Source organism: Oreochromis niloticus, linkage group LG17, assembly GCF_001858045.2.
Source record: "Oreochromis niloticus isolate F11D_XX linkage group LG17, O_niloticus_UMD_NMBU, whole genome shotgun sequence".
Classification (NCBI taxonomy): Eukaryota; Metazoa; Chordata; class Actinopteri; order Cichliformes; family Cichlidae; genus Oreochromis; species Oreochromis niloticus.
In genome coordinates this window covers 35,902,972-35,927,951 of record NC_031981.2, presented here as the reverse complement: position 1 = coordinate 35,927,951, position 24,980 = coordinate 35,902,972, and the positions used below count along the sequence as shown (strand labels likewise).

Genomic DNA, 24,980 nt, shown 5'->3' with positions numbered 1-24,980 from the left:
ATACATCAGCGTCAGTCACCACCAACTCTGACAGTGAAAGTGGTAAACTTTGCGTTTTTTTTGTTTGTACTGCACATTTTAAAGTACAATTAATTACCTTTTGTTAAGTGGGAAAGTACAAGCAGAGCAAAAACAGTTTCCCCCATTTATCAGTGAAATCATTGAGCCTCACAGCCTCACTCAAGTGTTTGTTCCCACTTGGAACAGAATCTTAAAGTGTCACCCAAATAATTAGGAGGAAACTCACACTTAAAGCTCATTGTCCGCTGTTCATCTTGATGTTTCTTGTTTGGTTTTTTTTCATTAATCAAATTTACTAACAAGGCGACTAAAATATTTATTTAGGTTTTTTAAAGTGTTTGCATAATTGATTTTGTTGTATTTCAAAGAAAGATTATGCAGAAAATTCACATATTATCAGCCATTTTTAAACATTTACTGTCACCTCTCTTGGTGCTAGCTGTTGCAACTGCTATGCAATTTTCTCCACTTCGGCTGCACAATATGGAAAAAAAATCTTTTCACAATAATTTTTTTCATATCAGTTCAAATCAATATGTTTCACAATATAAATAAAGTCACTATTTTTTAAAGCTTAAAGATTCCTTTTTACTCCCAAGTCTGATATACAGATATAAGGTTAATTTTGGTTAATTTTATAATAATGTAAATATAATTTAATTTAATGTATCATAAACAGTTACAAAATACATAATTTTTGTATAGTTCAAATAATAAATAAATAATAAATATTTGGGTCCTCCATGGACAACAGTCCTCCACGACTTAGAGGACCGCATTGAACTATATACTGCATTTTATGTGTGCACAGTGTGCCCTTTGTTCTCACTCTAACTTGGTTTTTCACCACATTGCTGAAGTTGTGCTGGGAAAGGTGGTTGTGCATTTCAATAATTCTCAGCTCTTACAAATGTGTTAGCTACAGCTTTCCTCCCACTTCTCTGGCAAACGAGCACATTCACAGCAGCAAAGATCAGCGGATCAATAGAAACATAAGGCAGCTTCATCTTCAATGAACTCTCTTTTTCTGTCTTTGTTTGCATCGTGGCACATCTTCACATGGGAGGCAGAGATTTTCAAACTTTCAGTTCCCCTATTAGTCACGGTGTAAAATTGATTACAAACGGAGAGGAATTAAGAGACTTTTAAATTACATAATTATGACACTTAACTGCGAGGCATTTCTAATGCTGAGGAATTTAAAGGGAACTGTTCATTTTGTGAGACTTCCAAGATTCAGAATCAGCAGCTGCATCAGGGCACGCAGAGAAAATGTGAATGTGAAGCATCAATGTGATTAGAAGGCTGTTTTTTCTTTGATAAATTTTTTATCTGGAAAGAACAGTTTGAGGTTTCCAAAATATAAAAAATAATAACATGCCCTCATCTTTGTGTATACATGCCTGCAGACTAGAAGAGGTGAGACAGTCAGTTCTGTGTACCCATCTGTTTGCAACCCATAGACCTACACGTCATTCTGTTGGTGTGCTTGCCCATCTCACATTATTATAAAAGTAACTATATACACTAGAACCTGGGCAATTATATGTTTATTACTGTCATGCTTAGATGTGCTGGGGCTCGGTTTTGTTTTTCTTTCTTCCTTTTTTTTCCCCTTTTCTCTGTTCTTCAACCTGTTTGGTACAAAGCAATCCATCAACTGTGGAGTGGTGCCACAGTTCAGACAGTTAGGGTTTGCCTCATCTCAGAGTTGTTCATCCATTTACTGAGGTTTTCTCTTCTCCACTCTGCAGTCTGCCTGGTACCCTGACTGGAAACCTCTTTGTTCGAGTCGCTACTCACCTCTGGGCTGTGAACACTATCAGCACCACTAAAGAAGGAACTCACCTTCTCACAATCTGCCTACCCACTCTTCACCTGCGTGGCCTTGCAACCTTTGTATACCCACCTGCCACCGTTGTTGTCCTCCTGAGCTCTCACTCACCTTCACAAAAAGTCACACAACCCAGAATATTGAAAAGACTCAGCGCTGTTCCTACTGCCCTGGAATCAGCATTAACTCTCTAACTCTGCTCTCGTGAGCTCCCCTTACTGCTTATTCACTCCGAACTGCAGTCATCAAATCTAACACTCTCACAACTCAACAAACGTTTTAAACTTGCTAACTGTCATCCGAGACTGTTCACTGAATCCGGTTTATATTTAACTATTAGCTATTCTCATCAGGATTAATGACGTGTGAAATATTGGAAGGAATCTTACAATCTTACAAACAGGAAAAAAATATGACCCTTTTGTTCCAGGTTATATAGAATTTGCCTTTTTGTAAGCTAAAAGAAAAGGTCAACTTTTCCAGATTAAAGATCCCAGAGTTCAGACTTACACACAGTAATGATCTGTGACTGCCTTTCCATTATAAAAATTCAATATGGACAATTTGAGAATACATGAATGAATGAAAATAATGTGTATCCACTCAGTCGCAGTATCTCAAAATAGTTAAAGGTGTAATTTTTTATGTTTATGTACTTTTTTCCTTTGGGGTCTTGAAATGTCAGTCCACCAAATCAATTAGGTGACTTATAGTAATCATTCAAAAGCTCTTTGTTTTATATAGAGCACACTGAAATTATATCCTAGGTATCCAAGAAATACTCCTGTACATATTACACGTCAACCAAACCAAAAGCAGAAGGCAAGTCCTGCTGGGGCACACCACGTTACTTACTTACTTACTTACTTACTAAAACTACTTTCCGTGACCTTCAAGCTTTGCTGTAGCGGTTTATTGACTTTCTGTTGCAGTATACATCTCTGATAATACAAAGCGGCATTTTAGAGATATTTTTGTGGACAGAAGCTGCTTCACTGAAGCCTTCCAGTCATCCTATAAACAGCAGGAAACAAGGGTGGGGGAGGCGTTTGCTGAATATATGAGAAAATAATAAAAAATAAAACTGCAAGATTACAGAAAAAAGATCAAGAATGACTTTTCAGATGGTGAAAAGTTAAAGATTAAAGACAGGAATAGTAGGGCACTCCTCATGACTTTTACTAATAATTCTGACTATTCTTAAAATGGCTAGGCCAACTTTTTCAGTCTCTACAATTTCATTGGTGATAAAATACAAACCAACTACAGTGATTAAAAAAATAAGAACAACAGAAAGTTTTGGTTTCTTTGACAGACGGTATCTCCAGAAAGTGATAAACTGAAACTCAACATGATGCCCTTCATAACCCTCCACTATTTTTTTTGTTTACATAAGTCTTATTTCACCTGTCACTCCCTGTGGATGTTCTAGTCAAGGGCATCTAATCAGTCACTCTAATTCTTATTTTATTCATTTGAGAACATCACCAAATTAGAGCAAACATTTGTTTCTCTAAATACCAAACAAGTTACAATGTCTACTTCATTTTTTACATGAATGTTAATTACCAGTTGCCGTTCTTGTTGTGGCTTTACATAACATGATGGTAGCTTGTACTGCAAACTGGGGAGGACTTTATATGAGTTAAAGTAAAGCTGGTAGCTATGAAAAGTATGGTGTTGAACTGCGTACAAAGAAGAGGAAGAAATGCTTGCTGAGGCTGCTGCACAAATAATACTGTGCTCTGCTGCCAAGGTGACACTGCATCTCTCACCAGCTCTTTGTCCGCAGACTCTAACCTGTTGACAGGATGCCACATCGCATAGTTGAGCTCACTCTTCACGCTGATGGATGTTCAAGACAAGCACAACACATCAAATCCCCCATTTTTTGATCTGTTATTTCTTTGGCCTAACAGTCAGAGAGGCAGAGGCTGACAGAACGGTTTAATGCCAGCACTTGTCATCATTTTTCTTACCAACCAATCCCAAAAGCAAACAACGGCTGCTTTACATGTATAAGGCTGCAATTTGTTCTTGCAAAGAGAATCAAATCCAAATCAACATTTGTCATACTTGCCTAATGCAATAAAAACATACCTTTAGGATGGGATACAGTTAACGATGAACCACAGGGTTGGTAATCTACGGGTGTCTGAAATTTCCTAACTCCTTGAAACAACTGAAATATTCAATATTTTTCTTCTATGATGATAAAATTCATATAGTGCAAAGGAAAAGCAAGGAAAAAAGGAAAAGGCTAAATCCCCATGTAGCACTTAGGTGGAGTTGTATACAGAACCAATGGATAACTACCAAGGTAATGAGTAATTTGGGCTAGTATCAGAAGATAAAGAACGACTCTTAGAGCTCTGGTATATGAATGGCAGAGAAACCAGACAAAACACATTTGCGTGGCTTAAAAAGTACTTTAGTGATTTTAAGCCTTTTTAAAGGATTTTGTAAACAACACAGTATTTCAACAGGTTTTAACAGAACTTCCAGTATAAAAATTTTTCCCCAAAGTAGCAAAACAATAGAATAAAATAAAATTGTGCACAAGTAAAAGTATTAGTCTTTTTTAAGTCCAAATGGTACCGGTGGGGCCCATGACAAACGTGTGTATTGCAATAGAGTCCGTCCAATGGTAAGAGTGTGTGTGATTGTCTATCCTACCGTACTACTCGTACAGTAGAGGTAGTAGTCCATCAATGTGCAAATGAGTGTGCGTGTGTATGTATATCGTCTCCTAGGATCTTGGGTTGGCTCGCCATCCAGTGAACACTGGAACACTCTGGGTTCTGGAATCGCTGACCTGGTCTTTGGATTCATCCCATATAAAAAACCTGACCTATAAACAACGGTCAAATATATGTCACGAACAATTTAGGAAAACTTTCACAAATTAAACTAAAGTAGTGTCACAGTGCAGTAACTACTATTCAGATCAGCTATCATCAATTCAATCATCATCAGTTCAATCATGTTGTACAACATTAAAATATCAAGTTTCAAAGTATCAATATCCAAAATTTCACAGTATCAAGGTTCAATACTTGTTTGTAACCTGCAGTAACATTAAAGATTATCTACAAGGTTTCAAACATTCAGGAATTATAGTCACCATATAATTCACTTTCATTGTAAACATTAATTACATTCATCAGAATAAACTCACTGTACATATATATCTAATCACAAATAAATAAGTATATTACCCCTTCTAAGAAATGGAATAATATGCAAATGCTTATCAGAAATTGAACAAAGTGCAAACAATCAGGTTCAATAACATGTAAACACAAGGACTCAGTCCACAAATAGGAGTATTAAAATAGATGTGCTTAATCCCGCTTGTACCATAGGCCTACTAGTACAAGTGGAAATACACTAAAAATTACCTCCAAGTATTCAATACTGAGTATTCTAAAACAACAGATTGACATCAAAATTAAACAGGAAGCAGGATAAAGTCTGCTTACAATTATCTCTCATAAAGTTACTTTTAGCTGCTTTAACCATTTACAGCGTTTCACATGTTAATGACTTGGTCAACGATCTAACTAACATAACAGCAGTGCGTTTCAGAGACATCCAACAACTGTACCCACACTCCGCACATCACGTGTCTGATTAGCCACATTTAGCTTACCGCCGTCGAGTGTATGCTCAGAATTTACGTGAAGCCACAGCTCAGTAAACCTTCCGGTTTCGCTCTGCCCTCTACGACAACAAATGCAAAACCATATTTTGTGAAAAATATCAGTTTACATGGTAATTTTTTAACTCGTTAGATGTTAATTTCTCCAGCTTACCGATAACAAAGTTTTAGTCCGCCTGCTCTGTTCGGCTGTAGAAGCAAGAGACTGCAAACTTGGGAGCTGGCACTAAGGAGGGACAAGAGCTGCCTAGAGCTTCACCGATTGGCTGACATGCGAGGAGTGGAGTAAAACAATAGGCTCTCATCAGAGCTCATCAACCCTCTGAGAAAACTTAACCCTTGTTTGACCAGAGCATATCATATATAAATCTGTGTCCCTTTTATGTTTAAATAAATGTATTGATCTCGTTTCACTTTTATTAAACAAGGACAGTAAGAACAGGAACAATGAACATAAAATGTTTTACCTTTTCTTCTCTTTTGTTTGAGATGATTTTAGGAACTGGGTTACACCCAGTTATTACAGCAGAACAAACCCGCAGAGAGAGATCGATGGTCATTCTTGGTGAAGCATTTGTTCTGACAAAGCCTCAGAAAAGTTTGAGATAAAACCATGAATGAGTGATGATAAAGTTTTACTTCCCACCCCTTAGGTTTTACACCCCCCAAAATCAAAGTTTCCCCTCTGACAAGCTTTAGGGAGAAGTTTTTTTTTCCAATTCAATTTTTCTAAAAAATTCATTAACTGGCACTCTGTGAGTAACTGGATGGGGTCAGGGGTCCATGAAATAAAAAAAATGTTAAAAATACTTGCCAAGAGTTTCTGTAATGCAATGCATTTGTTTGTTTCAACGAGCCCGCCTGTACACAAATGCCATTTGTAAACGGGATGCCTGGAAATATATCTGGTGCATGGGACATGCAACCCCAGGACTTAATTTATGAACACAGATGAGACCTTATAACCTGGAATATATTAAGTGGTCACTATGAAAGTCTAAGCACTCACATTACTGACATGAAAGTCAGGTGGAACATCCAATGAACTTGGGCATGACTGACTTGTATTAATATTCTGGACACACAGTCCCTGTGCACCTTGGTGGCCTTTTTAAATGTAATTAAGCTCCAAATCTCATCACCGAGTTTAAGTATGAAGAAATGCAAAGGACATGGAAGGTTGAATGTGTAAAGTAAGAACAAGCACAGAGGAGAGAGACAGTAATTTTCAACAGGTTATGAGAAAGACCGAACGAGCTGAAACAGAGACATTGGTACATGTGTGTTTGGGTGTGAGTGTGTCTCTCCACTAGAAGAGTGAGGAGTACAGCCTTGGATTACACAGAGAGAGGATTAACATCTCTGCAGTCGAGGGATCTGTGTGAAATTGCAAAGGTGTGCCACTGCAATTTTCACTGCTGTCAGGCTGCCTCCTCTGGGGTGTGAAATTTTCACCAGATACCAGACGAAGATTTCTGCTGTGGTTGGCCAGTTTGTCTACTTGGCTTTCTGGAACTTTCTGGTCTATATGGGGCACAACGTTACATATAGATCTTAGTTCTGATTAAGGTTTCATGATTAAGGAAGGATGCAAAAACCTCAAATCAATTAAATTAATCAGAGGCTGAATGAATCTGCCCAAGGATTATGAGGAGACAAGAAAGAAAGTGAAAAAAAAAAACATGTATAAAGATGTATAACATGTAAAAAGATGCAGTTAAGAACTGTCAGAGAATTAAAAATGCAAGACCAGGATTCCTCTCCTATTTAATTTTAGCAACCACTTTAAAGCCAGTTTAAATCAAAGCACTTCTATGATTTCTTGCAGTCTGGGTTCTGTTAGTATTGTTGTTCTGCTTCTAGTTCACTCGTGATCTGGTCTAGTCTACTTAGTGTTTCCTTGTTGTCTAGTCCCTGTTGCTGGATTTGATGTAGTTTCCTGTTTTATTTTTATTCTCTCATGTGCTTTATATTTACTTTTACTTTCTTGCCTTGTTGTGATTCTTTTCAGCTGTGTCTTGCCAGCCTTATCTGTCCACTTTCATGATGATCTCATGTGGGAGTTTTTAAACCCTGTCTTTCAATCTAGTTGTTGTCAGAATGTCTGTAAATCCTCTTTGTGTGTTTCTTATTGTTTATTCATTCAAATCACATCAAACATTTTGAAAATGTCCTAGGCCCCTTGAAAACTAACATGAACCCCTTTGCTAAAATTAAACCAAATCTCTCAAGATTGGACCTGGAAATAGTCTATACTCTTGATCAACTGCTGTGCTCCTTCACTGAACTCTAGAGTAAAGTGTTACCAGCGAGAAATGTACCCAAAACAAAGACAGGAAATTATCCCCATTCATGTAGAGACAGATGTTGGAATAGCAGCTGCTACTCATGATCAACAAAAGCAAACAATATGTCCAGATTCAGAAATTGTTTGTTCCTAACGGCTACAGTATGAACACCAGAAATTCACAATAGGTTTTGGCAAAAGAACAAGGCAGTTCCGTGTGTCCATCACATGGACACACACATTCTTTAGTTCTCAGATGACAGTTTTTGTTTAGAGAACGTGGTTTAATTCTAATTCGACAGACTTAGTGTAAACAAATGAGAAGGAAAATGTTACACAATCAGCTTTTCTGTTCTCTTTTCTCAGGCAAAAAACTATTTTCATCCTCTACATGTATTTACTAAACTTGAAAAATTAAAAACTGAGCAAATCAGATCGAACTTTGCAACCCAACAGGAAGTACAGCTGCTGCTTTTCAAGGTTTGTTTACTTATGTAGTGTGTATTTTTTGTATTTTTTTCTTTTGTTTTTTCCTTCACTTCCCTCTCTTTTCTCTTTTTCTCTTTGTGTTTGTCCTTGCAGAGAAGTCAAGTGGCTCTCTTTGTCTCTCTGCCAAAGCACAGGTGACACGCCGGACACCTGGAGGAGAAGGCTAATGAGGTGCCCGCCACTCCAAATCTTGGCTTCTCATGTGCACTTTTAGCAGGGGACTGCAGAGGGGAAAAAAGGATCACCGCAGCTGTGACCAACTACTGACATCTAAACATGCATCAGTGTGTGGAAACTCTTCAGGAAATCATTGCAGCTGAACTCTGAGTAACTCGTGATAGTATTATGATATGTTGTCTGCATCAATACATCAGTGTCTGTTTAGCTGAAGTGAAAAAATAAACTACCGAAAAAGTCAAAAAGCATGGGTTATAAACCACGTCGTGATCAAAGAAAGAGGATGAGCATGCAGAATTGCTAATGAAGATAAGTATTATTTTTTAGCTGGCGCCTAGAAGTCAAATATACCTTTGCAGATCAAAGGATAACCAGACTCCAAGTTAAAGCGATTTGAAAAAGAAAAGGTTGTCTGTATTACAAATAACCATTGTATCTCCAACAGTTACATATGAAACATGTTCTAAATGAATACAATGAAATGCAATAGTTGTGTGATGTCAAACAGGAGTTTTGCCATTTCTAACCCAAAGATCTAAAATGAGCTTAAAGGTTGATTCTGCAAAATGCTGCACAGAGCACCCTTTTTCTTAGAGGTGGTTTGTTACGGCCCTGGCCATAATGTGTCTTGGTGGCTGTTTCTTGTTCTGTCTGTGTCTTTAAGTCTCTGCAGGTCCCTGATTGGATAAGCTGACGGCTGCTGATTGGTCCCCTGATCATGTGGTTGCTTTCAAAATCCCTCACCAGCAGTTGTCCCCAGGCAGCCACTGACAGCAGCAGCAGACCTGACCCTGGCCTCCAAACTCTGTGACTCTTGTGACTTTCTGAGTTCTGTATATAGTGTGTACATTAGTTTTCATTGTAAATAGGACGTTGTAAATAGCACTGGAACAGAAGGGGTGAGCTGCCTTATTGCTTTTCCTTGCACTGTTTTCTCCTGTTTATTTCAGTTAGGGAGTTAGGCGTAGCGTTTGTCTTATGTTTGGTTTTTGTTTCACATAGGGTTTTAGATAGCACCTCCTCCTGACTTAGCTTGTTTTGTTTGTTATTTTGGCCTCTGTTCACCCTGGAGCTTCATTTTTCAGTGTAAACAAATAAACCACCGTTCACTAAGAAATCGTTTTTCCCCTGTGTATGGTTTTGGGGACCAGGGCGGGGTCAATCTTTTTAACTCTTATGTTACGTTCCTGTACCCCTAGACTGGGGCGTAACATAAAGTGGGGGCTCGTCTGGGATTTGAACCCGGGACCTCTTCTGCCCCAGTGAGTAAAATTGTGAGTAAAACTTCTGATTCATTCTCCTCTGATCAGTTTGATGCAAGCAAGCAAATTGCTTTAGTGCCACCTTTCAGAGAAAGTGAGGTTAACTCTTACTTTAATGCCTTTGAACGCATCGCAACCACTTTAAAATGGCCCAAGGATGTGTGGAGTTTGTTGCTGCAGTGTAAATTGGTGGGGAAAGCACAGGAAGTGTGTGCGAGCTTGTCCATTGATGACAGTCTGGATTATGAAATAGTGAAATCCACTATCTTAAGGGCTTATGAGCTAGTCCCTGAGGCATATCGCCAGAAGTTTCGGTCATGTGAAAAATCTGCCAACCAAACACATGTAGAGTTTGCAAGGGAGAAGACTCTCTTGTTTGATAAGTGGTTAGCTGCAAGTAAAGTGAAGGACTTTGCTCAGCTATGAGAATTGGTTCTGTTGGAAGAATTCAAAACGTGTCTTCCAAAAAATGTTGTTGTGTATCTCAATGGGCAAAAGGTGGATTCGTTGTCTAAAGCTGCTGTTCTCGCAGATGAGTTTGTGTTGACCCATCGCGCTACGTTTTCAACTGTGCGCCGTGAATGTGCTCCGTTGTCTAAACCTGCGAGGAGTTTGAGGGTTTCTCCTAAGCGTCAAACGCGCCCTGATCCGGTTCCCATGACCGTCCGAGAATGCTTTTATTGCCATGATACTGGCCATCTCATTGCCAATTGTCCGTCGCTTCATCGCAAAGAGCAAACTCACACATTGAAAAAGCCAAAAAGTGTTGGTTTTCTTCGGTCGGTTTCTACTCCAAATCCCATCAGTGATGAACCAGGAAATGATGGTCTTGACAGCAGTTACCAGCCTTTCATTTCACAAGGGTTCGTCTCACTGACTGGAAAAGAGGAGGATCGTGTGCCGATTGTAATTTTGCGCAACACTGGGGCTGCCCCCCCCTCCCCCTGCTGACAGTCTGCCCTCTGTTTTTCCTGCCTGTGTTGTCACGCGCGCCCACAAGCGCAAATACGGTGATGTTGACTTGTCTGACTCTTTTCTATGTTCTGAAGCTGTTCCTGAGAAAGCTGAACTGCCTGTGGAAAAAGCTGAAAAATGTGTGTCTGATAGAATGCTACCTGCTACACCTGACCTGTCTTTTGAGGTAAACAAAACAGATTTTGTCCATGCGCAACAGAATGATCCAACTCTGGCCAAATGTTTACTCGCCGCAAATTCCAGCGATCAGAATCCCCATGTCTACAGCATTGAAAATGACGTGTTAATGCGCAAATGGCATCCTCCCTCATCCAGTGATCTTGGCTGGAATGTATTTCAACAAGTAGTTGTACCGCAAAAATTTCGACCCCAAGTACTCAGCCTTGCACATGACCGTTTCTCCGGACATTTAGGAATTAGAAAAACTTACCATCGTATTCTGCGTCACTTTTTCTGGCCAGGTTTGAAGTCTGGTGTAACCAAGTACTGCCGTTCTTGCCACATTTGCCAGGTCAGTGGAAAACCCAACCAGATTATTCCTCCTGCTCCATTGCATCCAATCCCGGTTTTACGGGAACCATTTGAGCACATAATCATTGATTGTGTAGGTCCGCTTCCAAAAACGAAGTCAGGACATCAGTACATCTTGACTTTGATGTGCGCCGCCACAGGCTTCCCCGAGGCTATTCCGCTACGCACTATCAAAGTCAAAGCCATCGTCAGAGCATTAGTAAACTTTTTCTCCACTTTCGGTTTGCCTAAATCAGTTCAAACGGACCAAGGGTCGAACTTCATGTCCAAGATTTTCGCTCAGGTCTTAAAATCGCTGTGCATCAAGCATCAAAAATCCAGTGCGTATCATCCCGAATCACAGGGTGCGCTTGAGCGTTTCCACCAAACATTGAAAGCTATGATGAGGAAATTCTGCCTCGAGTCAGGAAGAGAGTGGGATGAGGGTCTGCCACTTCTCCTTCTAGCGGTGAGAGAGAGTGTGCAGGAGTCCACGGGTTTCAGTCCCGCAGAGCTGGTGTTTGAACACACAGTGCGTGGTCCCCTGCGGCTGCTTAAAGAGAAATATCGGTCCGACACAGCTATCCCCGAGCAGAACGTATTAGATTATGTAAGTTGTTTTAGGGAGCGTCTGCATAAGGCATGCGAAATTGCACGCGAGGCTCTTTCCGCGTCTCAGGGGAAAATGAAAAGGAAATTTGATAAAAAGTCTGTGCAGAGAAAATTTGAGGTGGGTGGCAAAGTGTTGACTCTCCTACCCGTTCCTGGATCCTCTCTCCAGGCAAAGTTCTGTGGGCCCTATGCTGTTCAAGAGAAACTGAGTGACACAGATTATGTTATAGGTACCCCAGACTGTAGGAGAAAACGTCGTGTGTGTCATGTTAATCTGATGAAGCCTTATTTTGTTCATGATGCAGGTGTAAACTCCTCTTCATCCCCCGCTGCGCCGTCTGCTGTGCCGGTAGTTGTGCCAGCATCTCCGTCTCAGTATAGCCCAGAAAGTGATGGCTTAGTTTTCGTTTGTGCTGAGGGTTGCTCCTGACTCAGAAACTCTGAAATATTGGATAATTTAAAATCCCACCTAAAACATTTAGATGAGGCTGCCCAGAACGATGTGTGCGCTCTGATCAATACTTACCCATCTCTGTTTGCTGACACTCCGTCTCGCACTACTGTCCTTGAACATGACATAGATGTAGGTGACCACCCTCCGATCAAACAACACGCTTATCGTGTGAACCCTACCAAACGTGCACTTTTTCAGCAAGAAGTTTCCTACTTGCTGGAAAATGGTCTAGCTGTCCCTAGTTCGAGTGCTTGGAGTTCCCCATGCCTTCTTGTGCCGAGGGAAGACAAAACCCCCCGTTTTTGTACTGATTTTCGAAAAGTGAACAGTGTGACCAAACCTGACTCCTGTCCTCTTCCCCGCAGGGAAGATTGTGATGATAGGGTTGGCTCTGCCAAGTTTGCCACCAAGCTGGATTTATTAAAGGGTTATTGGCAAGTTCCCCTCACTCCACGTGCATCTGAAATATCCGCTTTTGTCACCCCTGATCACTTTCTCCAATACACCGTCATGCCCTTTACTCTTGACCGCAGTTGCCTTTTGGCCTTCGTAATGCCCCTGCCACATTCCAACGCCTGATGCACATTGTCCTGGGTGGTGTCAAAAACTGTGAAGTGTACTTAGACGACATTGTAGCCTATTCAGAGACCTGGTTAGAACACCTTAGAACACTAACTGAAATTTTTCAAAGGTTAAAAGAGGCGTCCCTCACCCTAAATCTTGCCAAATGTGACTTTGGTAAGGCCACTGTGACTTATCTAGGGAAGCAGGTGGGTCAGGGTCAGGTGCGCCCCCTTCTGGCCAAAATCCAGGCTATCCTAGATTTCCCTGTGCCTCGCACTAGACGTGAACTTCGCCGGTTCCTTGGAATGGCCGGCTATTATCGCGGCTTCTGTAAGAATTTTGCAGATGTAGTTGCACCTCTCACCAGTCTCACAAGTGTGTCAAAACCATTCGTATGGTCGCCCACATGCCAGAGTGCTTTTGAGTCTGCCAAAGCTCTCCTCTGCAGCACTCCAGTACTTGCCGCTCCTGATTTCACACATCCTTTTAAACTCGAGGTGGATGCCAGCGCCAACGGTGCAGGTGCGGTGCTGTTGCAGGAGGATAGGCAGGGTGTTGATCACCCAATCGGTTATTTTTCAAAGAAATTCAACACCCACCAACAAAAGTACAGCACTATCAAGAAAGAAGCTCTTTCCCTGTTGCTTGCTCTACAACATTTCGAAGTATATGTCGGCTCTAGTTCATCACCTGTCATTGTTTACACCGATCACAACCCCCTCGTGTTTTTGACTAGGATGCAAAATTCCAACCAGCGGCTCATGAGATGGTCACTCTTAGTGCAGGACTTTAATTTGGAGATCCATCACAAAAAAGGAACAGAATGTGATGGCAGATGCACTGTCGCATGGTTTTCTGAACTCCTAAGTGCCAAACATCTATAGGGGAGATGTTTGGTCTTGGGAAGGGGGGTGTTACGGCCCTGGCCATAATGTGTCTTGGTGGCTGTTTCTTGTTCTGTCTGTGTCTTTAAGTCTCTGCAGGTCCCTGATTGGATAAGCTGACGGCTGCTGATTGGTCCCCTGATCATGTGGTTGCTTTCAAAATCCCTCACCAGCAGTTGTCCCCGGGCAGCCACTGACAGCAGCAGCAGACCTGACCCTGGCCTCCAAACTCTGTGATATTTGTGCCTGTGACTCTTGCGACTTTCTGAGTACTGTATAAAGTGTGTACATTAGTTTTCATTGTAAATAGCACATTGTAAATAGCACTGGAACAGAAGGGGTTAGCTGTCTTATTGTTTTTCCTTGCACTGTTTTCTCTCATATTCCTGTACCCCTAGACTGGGGCGTAACAGCTTAAACTGTTATTTTCCAGATTTACCTTGCTCTAGCTCTGTTATGGAGATGATGATGTTCCTCTAAAAGGTAGTGGAAAAGGAGCTCTTGGTTCTCCATGACTTCTATAAATTCTACATGACTGTGTCCTACTGTATCATGAGATAATGGGAAAATTAACGTCATGTTCTGTCTGTATATTGTACAAACTCTAAGAAAAAAGTCATATCAGATTTAAACCAGGCTTTGGCACAAACTGTAGGTGCTTTTTTACCTCCAGATCACTGAATAGATGCTGGCAACTGAGAAAAAATACATTTGTACAGAAAAAGTTACACAAACGATTCTCTAAAATGCACCAAAGCCATCGGTGCTAGCCTGGCATGTGTCAGTCACCACTCTCTCTGGCAACAGGTAAGCTTTATTCACTCTTCCAACTGACTGCAGGTCTGTTACTGACAACAGGAGAGCATGCTGGAAAGTGGGTCACTGTCAACACCGTCTGTCTCCCACCCATATGCTTCACCAGCACCTCAGCTAACCTCAGGAAATGCATGACAAAGAACTAAAGAGACAGTGTCAAGTGTGTAACCTTACCTCAAAAATTAAATAAATAAAAATCACTGCAGTCAGACTTTTCTACTATCGACCGAAAGCAATTTTCAACGATGCAGAAGCTGGTGAGTGAAGCCACACGATGGTTCGTGGAGGGGAAACAAAACCCTGTGTGCTCTCTGCTAGGAGGACTGATTTACCTTCAGTGCTGCAGATTAAAAGTGATAGTGCAGTCTTTCTTGAGCCTGACTGTTAGATTTGAGCAAAGGGTAAGTAAATCAATGATAATCAGCAACCTGGTAACATTTCTGAGAACTTGTGTGCTGCTGGTTTTTGACACTAACCTCATTCCTTCGGGTAATAACATGTAATAACATGTACCTAATGGGCACCTGACTAACACTTTCACAAAACAACAAGGGTTTAAATATCCTGCCTTTTGTGAAGACGTAACTTGTTCTTTCAGTGAACATCAGCTCTATGTAAGCATAAGGACACCCTGGAGTCTATCTCATTGTAGAAGTACGAGCTTTGCCTCTAACGGTGGTCATTTCATGGCCTATTGGCTCACTTTTGTTTCTTCTAGCAAACAGGAACACGTACTCTTTACATGGCTGATATAACCCAACAACACACGGCAGTAATGATACAGCAAATGAAACTCATATGCGCACATCCTCGTTATCTGTGAGGCAGATTTTACATTTCCTCAGAGCCATTATCTTTACATTACTGTCAAAGACGCCTACACTGTAACAGATATTTGCCACTGGAAATTGGAAAGGCAAATTTTTCTGGAAAGTCTACTTTGTATTATTCTTAAACAGACTGGATAAATGAACTGTTGTGTTTAATGAAAGGCTGTCAAGTTTGGATTGTGGTGAATTTGACAACTCAGCTCACATTTAGCTCTGAAACTGATGAATAATGCAGTGCTGTGGTTGTTGAGCAGAGATTATTTTGTTATTGTCACCACATGTGGTTGGGTTTGTAACACTCCCAAGCATTGTGTTTTTCAGATGTTGCAGAGTGTACTGAAGTCTGCTGAGAAAGCAGTTGAAATAGGTCACGAAGAACTTAACTGTTTCTTTAAGGGAAGCCAGAGAAGACTGACAATATTGAGTGTTATTGTGTAAGAGTTGTATCACAGTGCAGGCTTAATGCATTTTGATTCATTAGAACTGGCCCTCTTTCAGTGGCGTAAAATGTATACATCTGTTAAATTAAAGAGGACAGTCTCAATTCTGTTAAACTCATTCCCTGCTGCGCTCCCTCTGATGTGGCTAACAATCAGTGTTCCACCTTTATAGGAAAGGTAATCCATTAAATCCCATCAAACAAGGCTTCAAAAAATTGAAACCATTTCCAGAATGATCCTCGCAGCAGGGGGCCCACAGTGTGGATCCACGGGACCTCAGAAGTCACTGTTGGAAAGCTCCAAAAATATGCTCTTCCTCTTGTGTTTCTCATTTTACAGTCTGTGAAGCACTGCGGTCTGGTATCTGCATAGAAGTTACTGACCTGGGAACAGCACAAAGAAAACTGACAGAGGATTTGTTTCCCATATGGCAGCTGCCTGTTATCAGTTCAAAAACTGATCATTTGTATGCCATAAAGGACATCTGTTGCGGAAACAATTTGATAATAAAGATAAAGCTGAGTTCAGACTTAACATCTCCCCTTTTCTGATTTCATACATTTTCCCATCTCCACTGTCTCCTACTTTATCACAAAGATTTGTTTCCAGTTTTCCCTCATTCCAAAAAAGTACTTCTAGAAGTGTCCACCTTTAAGAAAGAGTCTGATAAGCAAGAAACCAGGGAAATGACACTTAATCATGCTCAGGTTTAAAATGCCACCCTACCTGTGCTGTCAGCATTATGCAGCAGCGGTTTTTTTCAAGCTTCAGCCCTCTCACTTCTCCTTGTGAAATGCGTGAGCACTAAAATATAGCCAGATGTTCTAATGTCTGAGGTACCATTCTCACTGGATTGAGGCATAACATCAAGCCAACTGGCACGCTATGTTAGAGTAAAGTGGTTCAACTTAGGCTGAATAACTACATGTAATCTCTGGGACTGAACAATTACCACACACACACCAAACTATCGCCGCTGGCTACCTGTCAGACTAGTGGAAGTGAGAACCAGCAGCCTTTGATTGCGGTCTTCAGTGCACAGATCTGGGATTTACTAGTTTCCATTGTAGCACATTATCTTCCCTTCATCATTTGCAGCTATAAATGACCTGCAGAAGGCTGTCATCATAACAACATCAGAAAAGGAAAACAGAGACTAGAAAAAAGAAACTTAGTCCAGTATCAGAACAAAATCTGCTCTGCGGTGCGAAACAAGGTATTTTAAATAAATTGTCTAAAACTGTAACATCCCAAAGGATTTGGGTTTTTTCTCTGGTGATAAATCACCTTTGAACAGGCTTTGGTAGCATACAGGTAAACAGGCGTGAAGAGAGAAATTAGTGAAATGCAATGTTGAAACCACTGACCATAAATTAGATTGTAGTTTTTGAAAATGTGCCTGACTGAACAGCAAGTCTTGCCCTAGATATCCACTGGTTATGAAACATCTGTAATTGTCTCCAGTCGCTAACTGATAAATAATAGCTAATGGCTTCTAAACAGCAGCTGTATAAGAATAACACAAAGAAAAAAATTGATGCCACACACTTGTTTAATTTTTATTGATAAGTTTGTCTTAAATAGTTCTCATATCTGTTACAATTAAAAATATCAGCAACTTGCCATTACCCCTTAAATTTATACAATCAAGGTTATCTGTGTTCCAACAACTGTTTTCAGTAAAAACAGTGAAACTTGAAGCATCATTCATATTTATTTAGATGAATTTTTATAAAAGTGTACTTTTCCATCTGAAAAATACTAAAAAGGAGAGCTGTTTTCTTGTGCAATTTTGTTTAATCAAATGGATCTTAAGTGGCACTTTTCTTGCCTTTGAGTGAGTTACACTGCATGAATTTGTAGTCAGTGTAGAAAAGTTTAGCCATCAACTTTGAAGTTGCAACACACTGCTTTATCTGCACTTTGCATAACAGAGGAAATCCAAAAGCAGGATTTGGCTCGTTAGTATGGGTATTCAAAGAAAAATTATTTTTACATATACTTTTTAATGACAGTGCATAGTTGTAGCTTTCTTTGTCCTTTTTACTTTACCTGCCGGAGTTTGCACTGGATCAGATTTCATTCATTCTTCTGAATGATTTCCACATAGAAATCATAATGGTGTTGTTTTTTCACTTATCACAGTCGTATCTAATCTATGCTTTACCAGTGCAATGCCTGGCAGTCAGTGCAACCTTCTTCTGTTGTTGCTGTTTAAGCTTAGAGTCAGCTTTAGCAGTGCATTGGGGTGGCTGTAGCTTAGGAGGTAGAGCAGGTCATCTACTGATTGGCAGGTTAGTGGTTCGATCCCTGGCTCCCCGTAGGCATGCCAAATATCCTTAGGCAAGAAACTAACCCCAAATTGGTCTCTGATTCATCCATCAGGGTATGAATGGTATCTAAAAAGCACTTAAAACATCGAAAACAGTGCTGGTGTGAATGTGGCATGTTGTATAGAGCGTTTTGAGAACTCCGGGAGAGTAGAAAAGCCCCAGATAAGAATCAGCCTGTTTACCATCCTGGCAGGAGACAGAAAAAGTGACTTAAACTATTTGACTTTTTTATATACTGTAAAGAGTCCAAAACCTTTTACAACTTAAACATGGCAGAAAGTGAAGCACATAAAACAAGAATAACCACTTATTTTAAAAATTACAGTTATTTGAAGAAAGCCTATTCAATTTAAATGATTTAAAATTTGGAGGAAGGACATGTGAGTGTGTAGGCAAAGGTGCAGGTACATCTCTAACATCACATCAGAAATGGCAACTGTGTGGTGTAAAGTAGTTTTAACTATTGTTTTAAATATAAAAAAAAACACTCATTTATAGCATTAACACAACTGCATACATTAAATAAAAAGATTTATTCTGTATAATATTTCAATAAACTTTTTTCCATGCCATAATATATAGGATAAATCTAGTGTGGAGTTACCACAGCCACAAAATGTTGCAATGCTGTTGCAAGAGCCAAATATATTTCTCTCAAAACAGGCATTCAGAAATTGTGTCCAAAATAAGCAGGTATAGAAATGCAGACTGGCAAAGAAAATTGCACACTGTAAAAAAGGTTTTTCATTACATTCATAGCAAGTTATTCCACCGCCGACTTTTTCCATCTCAATCCACACTGAAATAAAATCTAAATACCAGTATACACTGTGTTCTTAAAGTCACCACTTTAGGTGGCCAATACACAAATGCCATTTAAAATGCTTCACAATATTTTTTTTAAAAAAAGTAAAAGAGTTGTCTTTAATTTTTTTTTTTTAAAAAAGCATTATTTTAGAACGTTAGCTAGCTAATAGGTAGTTGATGACCAATATGATCTGAACCCAAAACACAGAAGCCCAAGGAAGCTTGTATAATGCTGAGTACAGGTCTAATAGAATAAATCAAATGCAACTACTCTTGGTCGCAGTGATCACATGTTTATTTCAATATCTCCTCCACCTCAAAACTCTTAAGCTTGCCATTTTTGAAATATATCTGTTTATTTTATATTATTAACTCAAGTGTAATACTGGCATTGATCCTTTTAAAATCTGGATAGACCTCAGCTCGTTGTGTTTTATAGCCACAGAGAAATGGACAGATTTCTGTCAAACAATACAGACTCACTGTGGGCTGATTGTGTAGTGCTGCACAGTCACCCACTGAATGCCCATTCTGAGCCAGGCAAAACCCTGAATGCAAGTCTTTCATGGTCTGTATCTCTCAACTTTAACTAAAAATAAGAACAGAATCAGGCAAATGAAACATTTGCTTTCTTTATTCAGCAAATCCCTCAGACTGTTTTCAGCTGACTCATCTGTGATGACATTTCTTGGATTTTTATTTATTAATACACTTTTGTAGTACTTAATTCTCCCCTTTGGTCTTGTCCTGTGCAGAAACAATCCACAGAATCATCTTGTCAGACTGGTTGGACAAAACCACACTAGCCCTCAGCCAAGACGCCCATAAATAACGCCAGAATTAGAGATGAAAAACATTGCTTTCTTCCAGACACCGTGTGTATCTGAAGGGCCAAAGAGGGTGTTTTCATCCAAGGCCAAGTTCTGGTCTCTGTGATCAGTCGGCCATGTTGTGGAGAAAATGCTTATTATGTGGTTGTATGCGGGCCTTGTTTGTTGTGACCTTGAGGCCTCATCCAATAACGCAATGGAGCCCTGCAAAATGAGAGGAGTGACCACAGGAACCGCCCTAGGGAAGAGAAAAAAGTGACCAAACGCTGTCAAACTGAGCATTCGCTCCCATCTTTTGGTCTAGCCTGTGCAAACACTTTCCCACTGTTGCAGGATTTTGACACATTACAATGTCTCAGTCTTTCTGGCTACATCTTAATCCTCCATCCTTTTTATCCCTTTGTGCACATCTCAATTCAGCTCTTCATACTGGTAAACCACAATATTCTCCTTAGCTTTTTTATGCAAGCATTGCAAAATCCTGCAAACTGTACTATCAACAGTTTACTCACACATACTGCGTGTATAATTATCTTTGCTATACATGAAATCAAGACAAACCCATATATTTCCCTCTAGCAAGTAAACAAGCATTTAAGGTTTGAAATAAAGCAGATACTAATGGTATACCACAAATACTCCATCGATATGTTGACACACATCTCCCGCCACATGGAAACGATGCATTTCTTAATGTTTCCATCCATTTTAACACGTTACATTGTATATAAACATCTCATAAAATGAGGATCAACAACAATCAGAAAACTTTATGAAAAACATTTTTGTTGTTGTTGATTCAGTAACTTTCAGGAAGTCTCATACATGTAATCATTCCTCATTAGTTATGACGTTAAGGCAATGAGAACGTTTGTCACTGCTGGACATTAACAGCACCTTATTCTGGCTGATTTTATGAGTCACACTACCCGCCTTCATCCCAGGAACGACCACTGAAAACATGTTTGTGGAAAGACCACTTGACAAGGACTTCTTGTTGCATCTCACTTGCAACTGCAAAGAGCACAGGAGCACTTGTATTAGAGATGTGGCTCTGCACAGTAGCAGTAACAATAATAAACATCTGGGTATTTAAAACATTTTAAAGAATTTAATTTTAAAGAAACACTTATCAGCACTTTCTGCTTAACCAAAGTTAATAATTAGTATTTACATTAACCTCTTGGGATTTATCAACTAGTATATTATAATATAATTATTACCTAAATCTCTACCTCATTAAATTCTGGTGCCATGGAAGTTAGAGTTAAAAGTTTAGCTGGACACTTGGCAAACCAGACAAAACAAAGCACAACCACAAAATACTACTGCTTTGGTGAGTAGGACTAAGAAATGCAAGGCAGAGGGATTCCCACTCCAGCGATCATCCATGAGTATTACTGCTCATCTCTCAGTTTGGCCCCCATGAACACATCTCATTCCCACTTTAATGGAATTCTGTCAGGATGATCACATTTACAAGACAAGCTACTGCTTCAGTTAATTCACTTCACTTCACAAGTTATTGTTGGATATCGTCAAATAACACATCACACAGACAAATGGTGTTTAATAAGAGGAGAGCTTGATGCAGAATGCAAATCTGTTTGACAACTCCACATTCCATGTGTAAATTAAATAAGCTGACCGCAGTGGGAATAACTCGGTCTCTGTTTTTTTTTCTCTTCTCGTGAATTTTACCACTTACCAGCAGCACCCAGAGGATATAACTTGCACGATTTAACATACCAAGCTTAGACAGAATAAATGCAACATTGAGCTCATATTCCATCATGTGCTAGCACAAGCCTGCACCAGTCATGAATGAGCACCCATATCTGAAACCCCACCCGCGGCATCGTGGCCCCTCTTAGGAATCCAGCTGTTGTGCTAATCCTGTTATCTGCCATTAGATGTGCAGGAAACTGTCAATCAGTTCACCTCACCTGCAACAAGTGTCAGGTTAACCCTCACAGCTACAAACTAGATCTAAGTAAATCCATTTGGATGCAGTCCAGACACAATGGCATACAGGTGCACTCACGCAGTCATTGTTAATGCTGACAGCTTGCTTCTTCATGAGATCCGGCTCCGCACTCAAGGGATACCCTCATCACATGCCAACATACTGTGAATTGAGCTTACATAATGCATGAAACAGCTATCAGCAACATACGCATGTTAAATTCACCCATGCGAGAACAAAATCAGTGCCACAAAAAATACTGCTGAGACACATCCACTGTGACGTCAAGTGCTTCCCTCTATGGGGCGATCGTGGCTCAAGAGTTGGGAGTTCGTATTGTAATCGGAAGGTTGCCGGTTCGAGCCCCGACTCGGACAGTCTCGGTCGTTGTGTTCTTGGGCAAGACACTAGCGCCTACTGGTGGTGGTCAGAGGGCCCGGTGGCGCCAGTGTCCGGCAGCCTCGCCTCTGTCAGTGCGCCCCAGGGTGGCTGTGGCTACAACGTAGCTTGCCATCACCAGTGTGTGAATGTGTGCGTGAATGGGTGAATGACTGGATATGTAAAGCGCTTTGGGGTCCTTAGGGACTAGTAAAGCACTATACAAATACAGGCCATTTACCATTTATTTATAGTACAAGCCCTGTCACTGTTAAGGATTCAGTGCCACAACTACTGAATACAAATATATCAAGGGTTATTTTAAGTCATGTTTAAAATAACAAGATGTTGCTACAGATTTTTTTATTATTTAAACTTTTAAATGCTTGCGCCTCCTGACCGCTCTATGACTCCACTTCTTTCTGTGCAGAGACCATCCTGAACTTGGTCCACAGTAAGAGATAGGGTCAACATTTATTATGTAGCTCACTTTGTCAGTTATAGAGCATATCCCTTACTCACAGGGTGTTACTTCTTATGCAGAAATAACAGGATTCCATTTAAACAGCTTGCACCCCATTTCTGGTTTTGCTGCTTTTTGTGATGAGGTGAACTTTCTGCTGCAATCTGAAAGACTTTACATCATTTACACACGTGCACATGTAGATATGTTGCACATTAGTGAAAACAATCCATTTGTCAATTACTATACACAAAAGAAATTAACAAAACGTATTTCAGTTCTAAATCCAATTTGTGCTGTATGCAGTGGTTGATAATACCATGAATTATTATGAGAATGTTTGGAAGTCGTTTCACTTTGATGGTCAACATTTTTCAACAAGTAGAGCTAAAGGAGATCAATTAAGTGGTTTTGGTCAGTATTTTCATGCTACAGTCCTGCACCTCAAAATCAATCAGAAGAAAAGACCAGGCCACTCAGCTCTGTATACCAAAAAAAGCATTAGAGCAGAAACTTGTCCCAGATGTAGAGCTTTGTGCAGACACAATGGCTGTGTCAAAGCATGGACAGACCCAGTGTATGTTAATATACTGTACAACAGTAACACAAAAGCACAAGAAAAAATGTATCAGTAATACAATTTCAATTATTAATTAGTAATCTGTATATTACAAAAAAGACAAATCAATTGACCCGAGTTTTCAGATTTGAGTCCGGATGTAGTTTCTCAGGAGTTATGGAAAATTGTACTACATTTCTGGCAGCTAACAGACTCTTTAATTATACCCCACAATGCCAGCCATATGATGGGAACTCTTTAAGAATGAACAACAGTTTGTTCATTTTTTATAAGTGCATCTTACATATGCAAGGGGGTAATTTAAAATGCATGCAGCATTAAAGAATATATCTGAATCACAGCTATACCCTGTGAATTCAAAGCAAAGACTGTTCATTTCTTTTCAGCTGTAACAAAAAATGACACATTAACATTTGCAGAAAAGTAAGTGGACATACAGCTGCCATGCAAACTAAAAGCTAAAGAAATTATTTAATGTCTAAAATCACTGCAGAAACAACCATACGACCCAAAACTATACGTTCTGTTTTGAATAATATGTATATGTCTTGATCATCCAGGGAAGTAAAACATTTCTCCCACTGAAAATGCTACGTCCAGATGAACAGGATCAACTTTTTGGGAATAATATGTATAATAATAATAATATGTTTTGAAAATCTATTTCCATATTTTGTCAGTAGAAGGAATATGAGGAACTCTGTAATACTGACATCCTTAAAAAAAAAAAAAAAACTCCACAATGCTGTCAGACATTTTTACAGCTGGCTGTAAGAGCAAATTAAGACAGGCGGCTACCCCGCCCAGTTTTGCTTCTGTGTGACGAGAGCATCACCCTGCGCACAGACTGCATAAATGTCAATGCAGGGTGCAGATGGAAGGCCCCATGACGTTTCCTAGCAGAGTCATTTGGTTCATTTCCTAGACTATACAGACTAGACCCTTATCCTCCTCCCCGAGTCAGTTTTTCCAGTCTTGCACATCCCTTTCATTTGGTGTCATTTTGTTCTCCTCTCCCTCAAACTCTCTCTGGCAACTCCTTCCCTTTTCTCTTTATTGTTCTCTATAATTCTGTCTGACCTGAACATCACTGCTCTCATCACTCTGCCTCTGAGGCTTGTTTTTGTGAAAGCCACAGTTATGATGCTGCTCTGTTTTGACATGTTTTCACTCTGAACTTTTTCAGTGGTCTAAACCCACTAATTCTTCATGCATGAACTACTGATATACCATGCCCAACAAAGTGGGTTTGTGTATATTTAAGGTTAGGGTGGGTTCTCTTAGGATGTCACCACACTATTACAGTGCAGTAGAGTCATAAAAAATGTATCAAATTGTGTCAGTCTAGCAACAATTCTTTTATAATGTGACATGCATTTTCTGTTTAAAAATTCTCTCACTCCTCAAAGTTTGAAACTCTGCCAGTAGTTTCATCATTGCACTCAATCTATTTTCATAAAAGGGAAATATTATTTGGTTGTGTGTAATAGGAATGAGGTCCTTATCTGTTCTGAGCAAGAATAGATACAGTATAATAACGTGAAATCCACTAAATTTCACAATGACATTCCTGCCTAAAAGTGGCAAAACGTGTTAAAACAGTTCACCTTTCATGTTAGATTCGAACTGCATTATTTCTTGTGCAGCAACAGGCAAGCAGTCAACCTACATATATACAAATACTTATACAAATATAAGTTTATAATAACATAAAGTAGCAGAGGGATTTTTTAGTCAGCTTCAGCCGCTTTGGTGTTAATGACATTAACAACAGGGGCACCAGAGGGTCAACAATGAGACAACTCCC

At 39.9% G+C, this 24,980-nt stretch overlaps 1 long non-coding RNA gene across 2 annotated transcripts; it reads right to left on the bottom strand.

The window, feature by feature from the left end:
- Nucleotides 1-293: 293 nt before the first annotated feature.
- Nucleotides 294-6,065, bottom strand: LOC112842651 (uncharacterized). 2 transcript variants are annotated; one of them, XR_003214538.1, is made up of 3 exons: nt 5,671-6,065; nt 5,508-5,578; nt 294-4,706 (listed from the first exon to the last, which is right to left on the bottom strand). It is a non-coding gene; the product is annotated as an uncharacterized LOC112842651 (long non-coding RNA). The 2 variants fall into 2 exon arrangements; XR_003214537.1 differs by lacking the exon at nt 294-4,706 and having other exon boundaries at nt 4,832-5,578.
- Between the last annotated feature and the right edge of the window lie 18,915 nt (nt 6,066-24,980).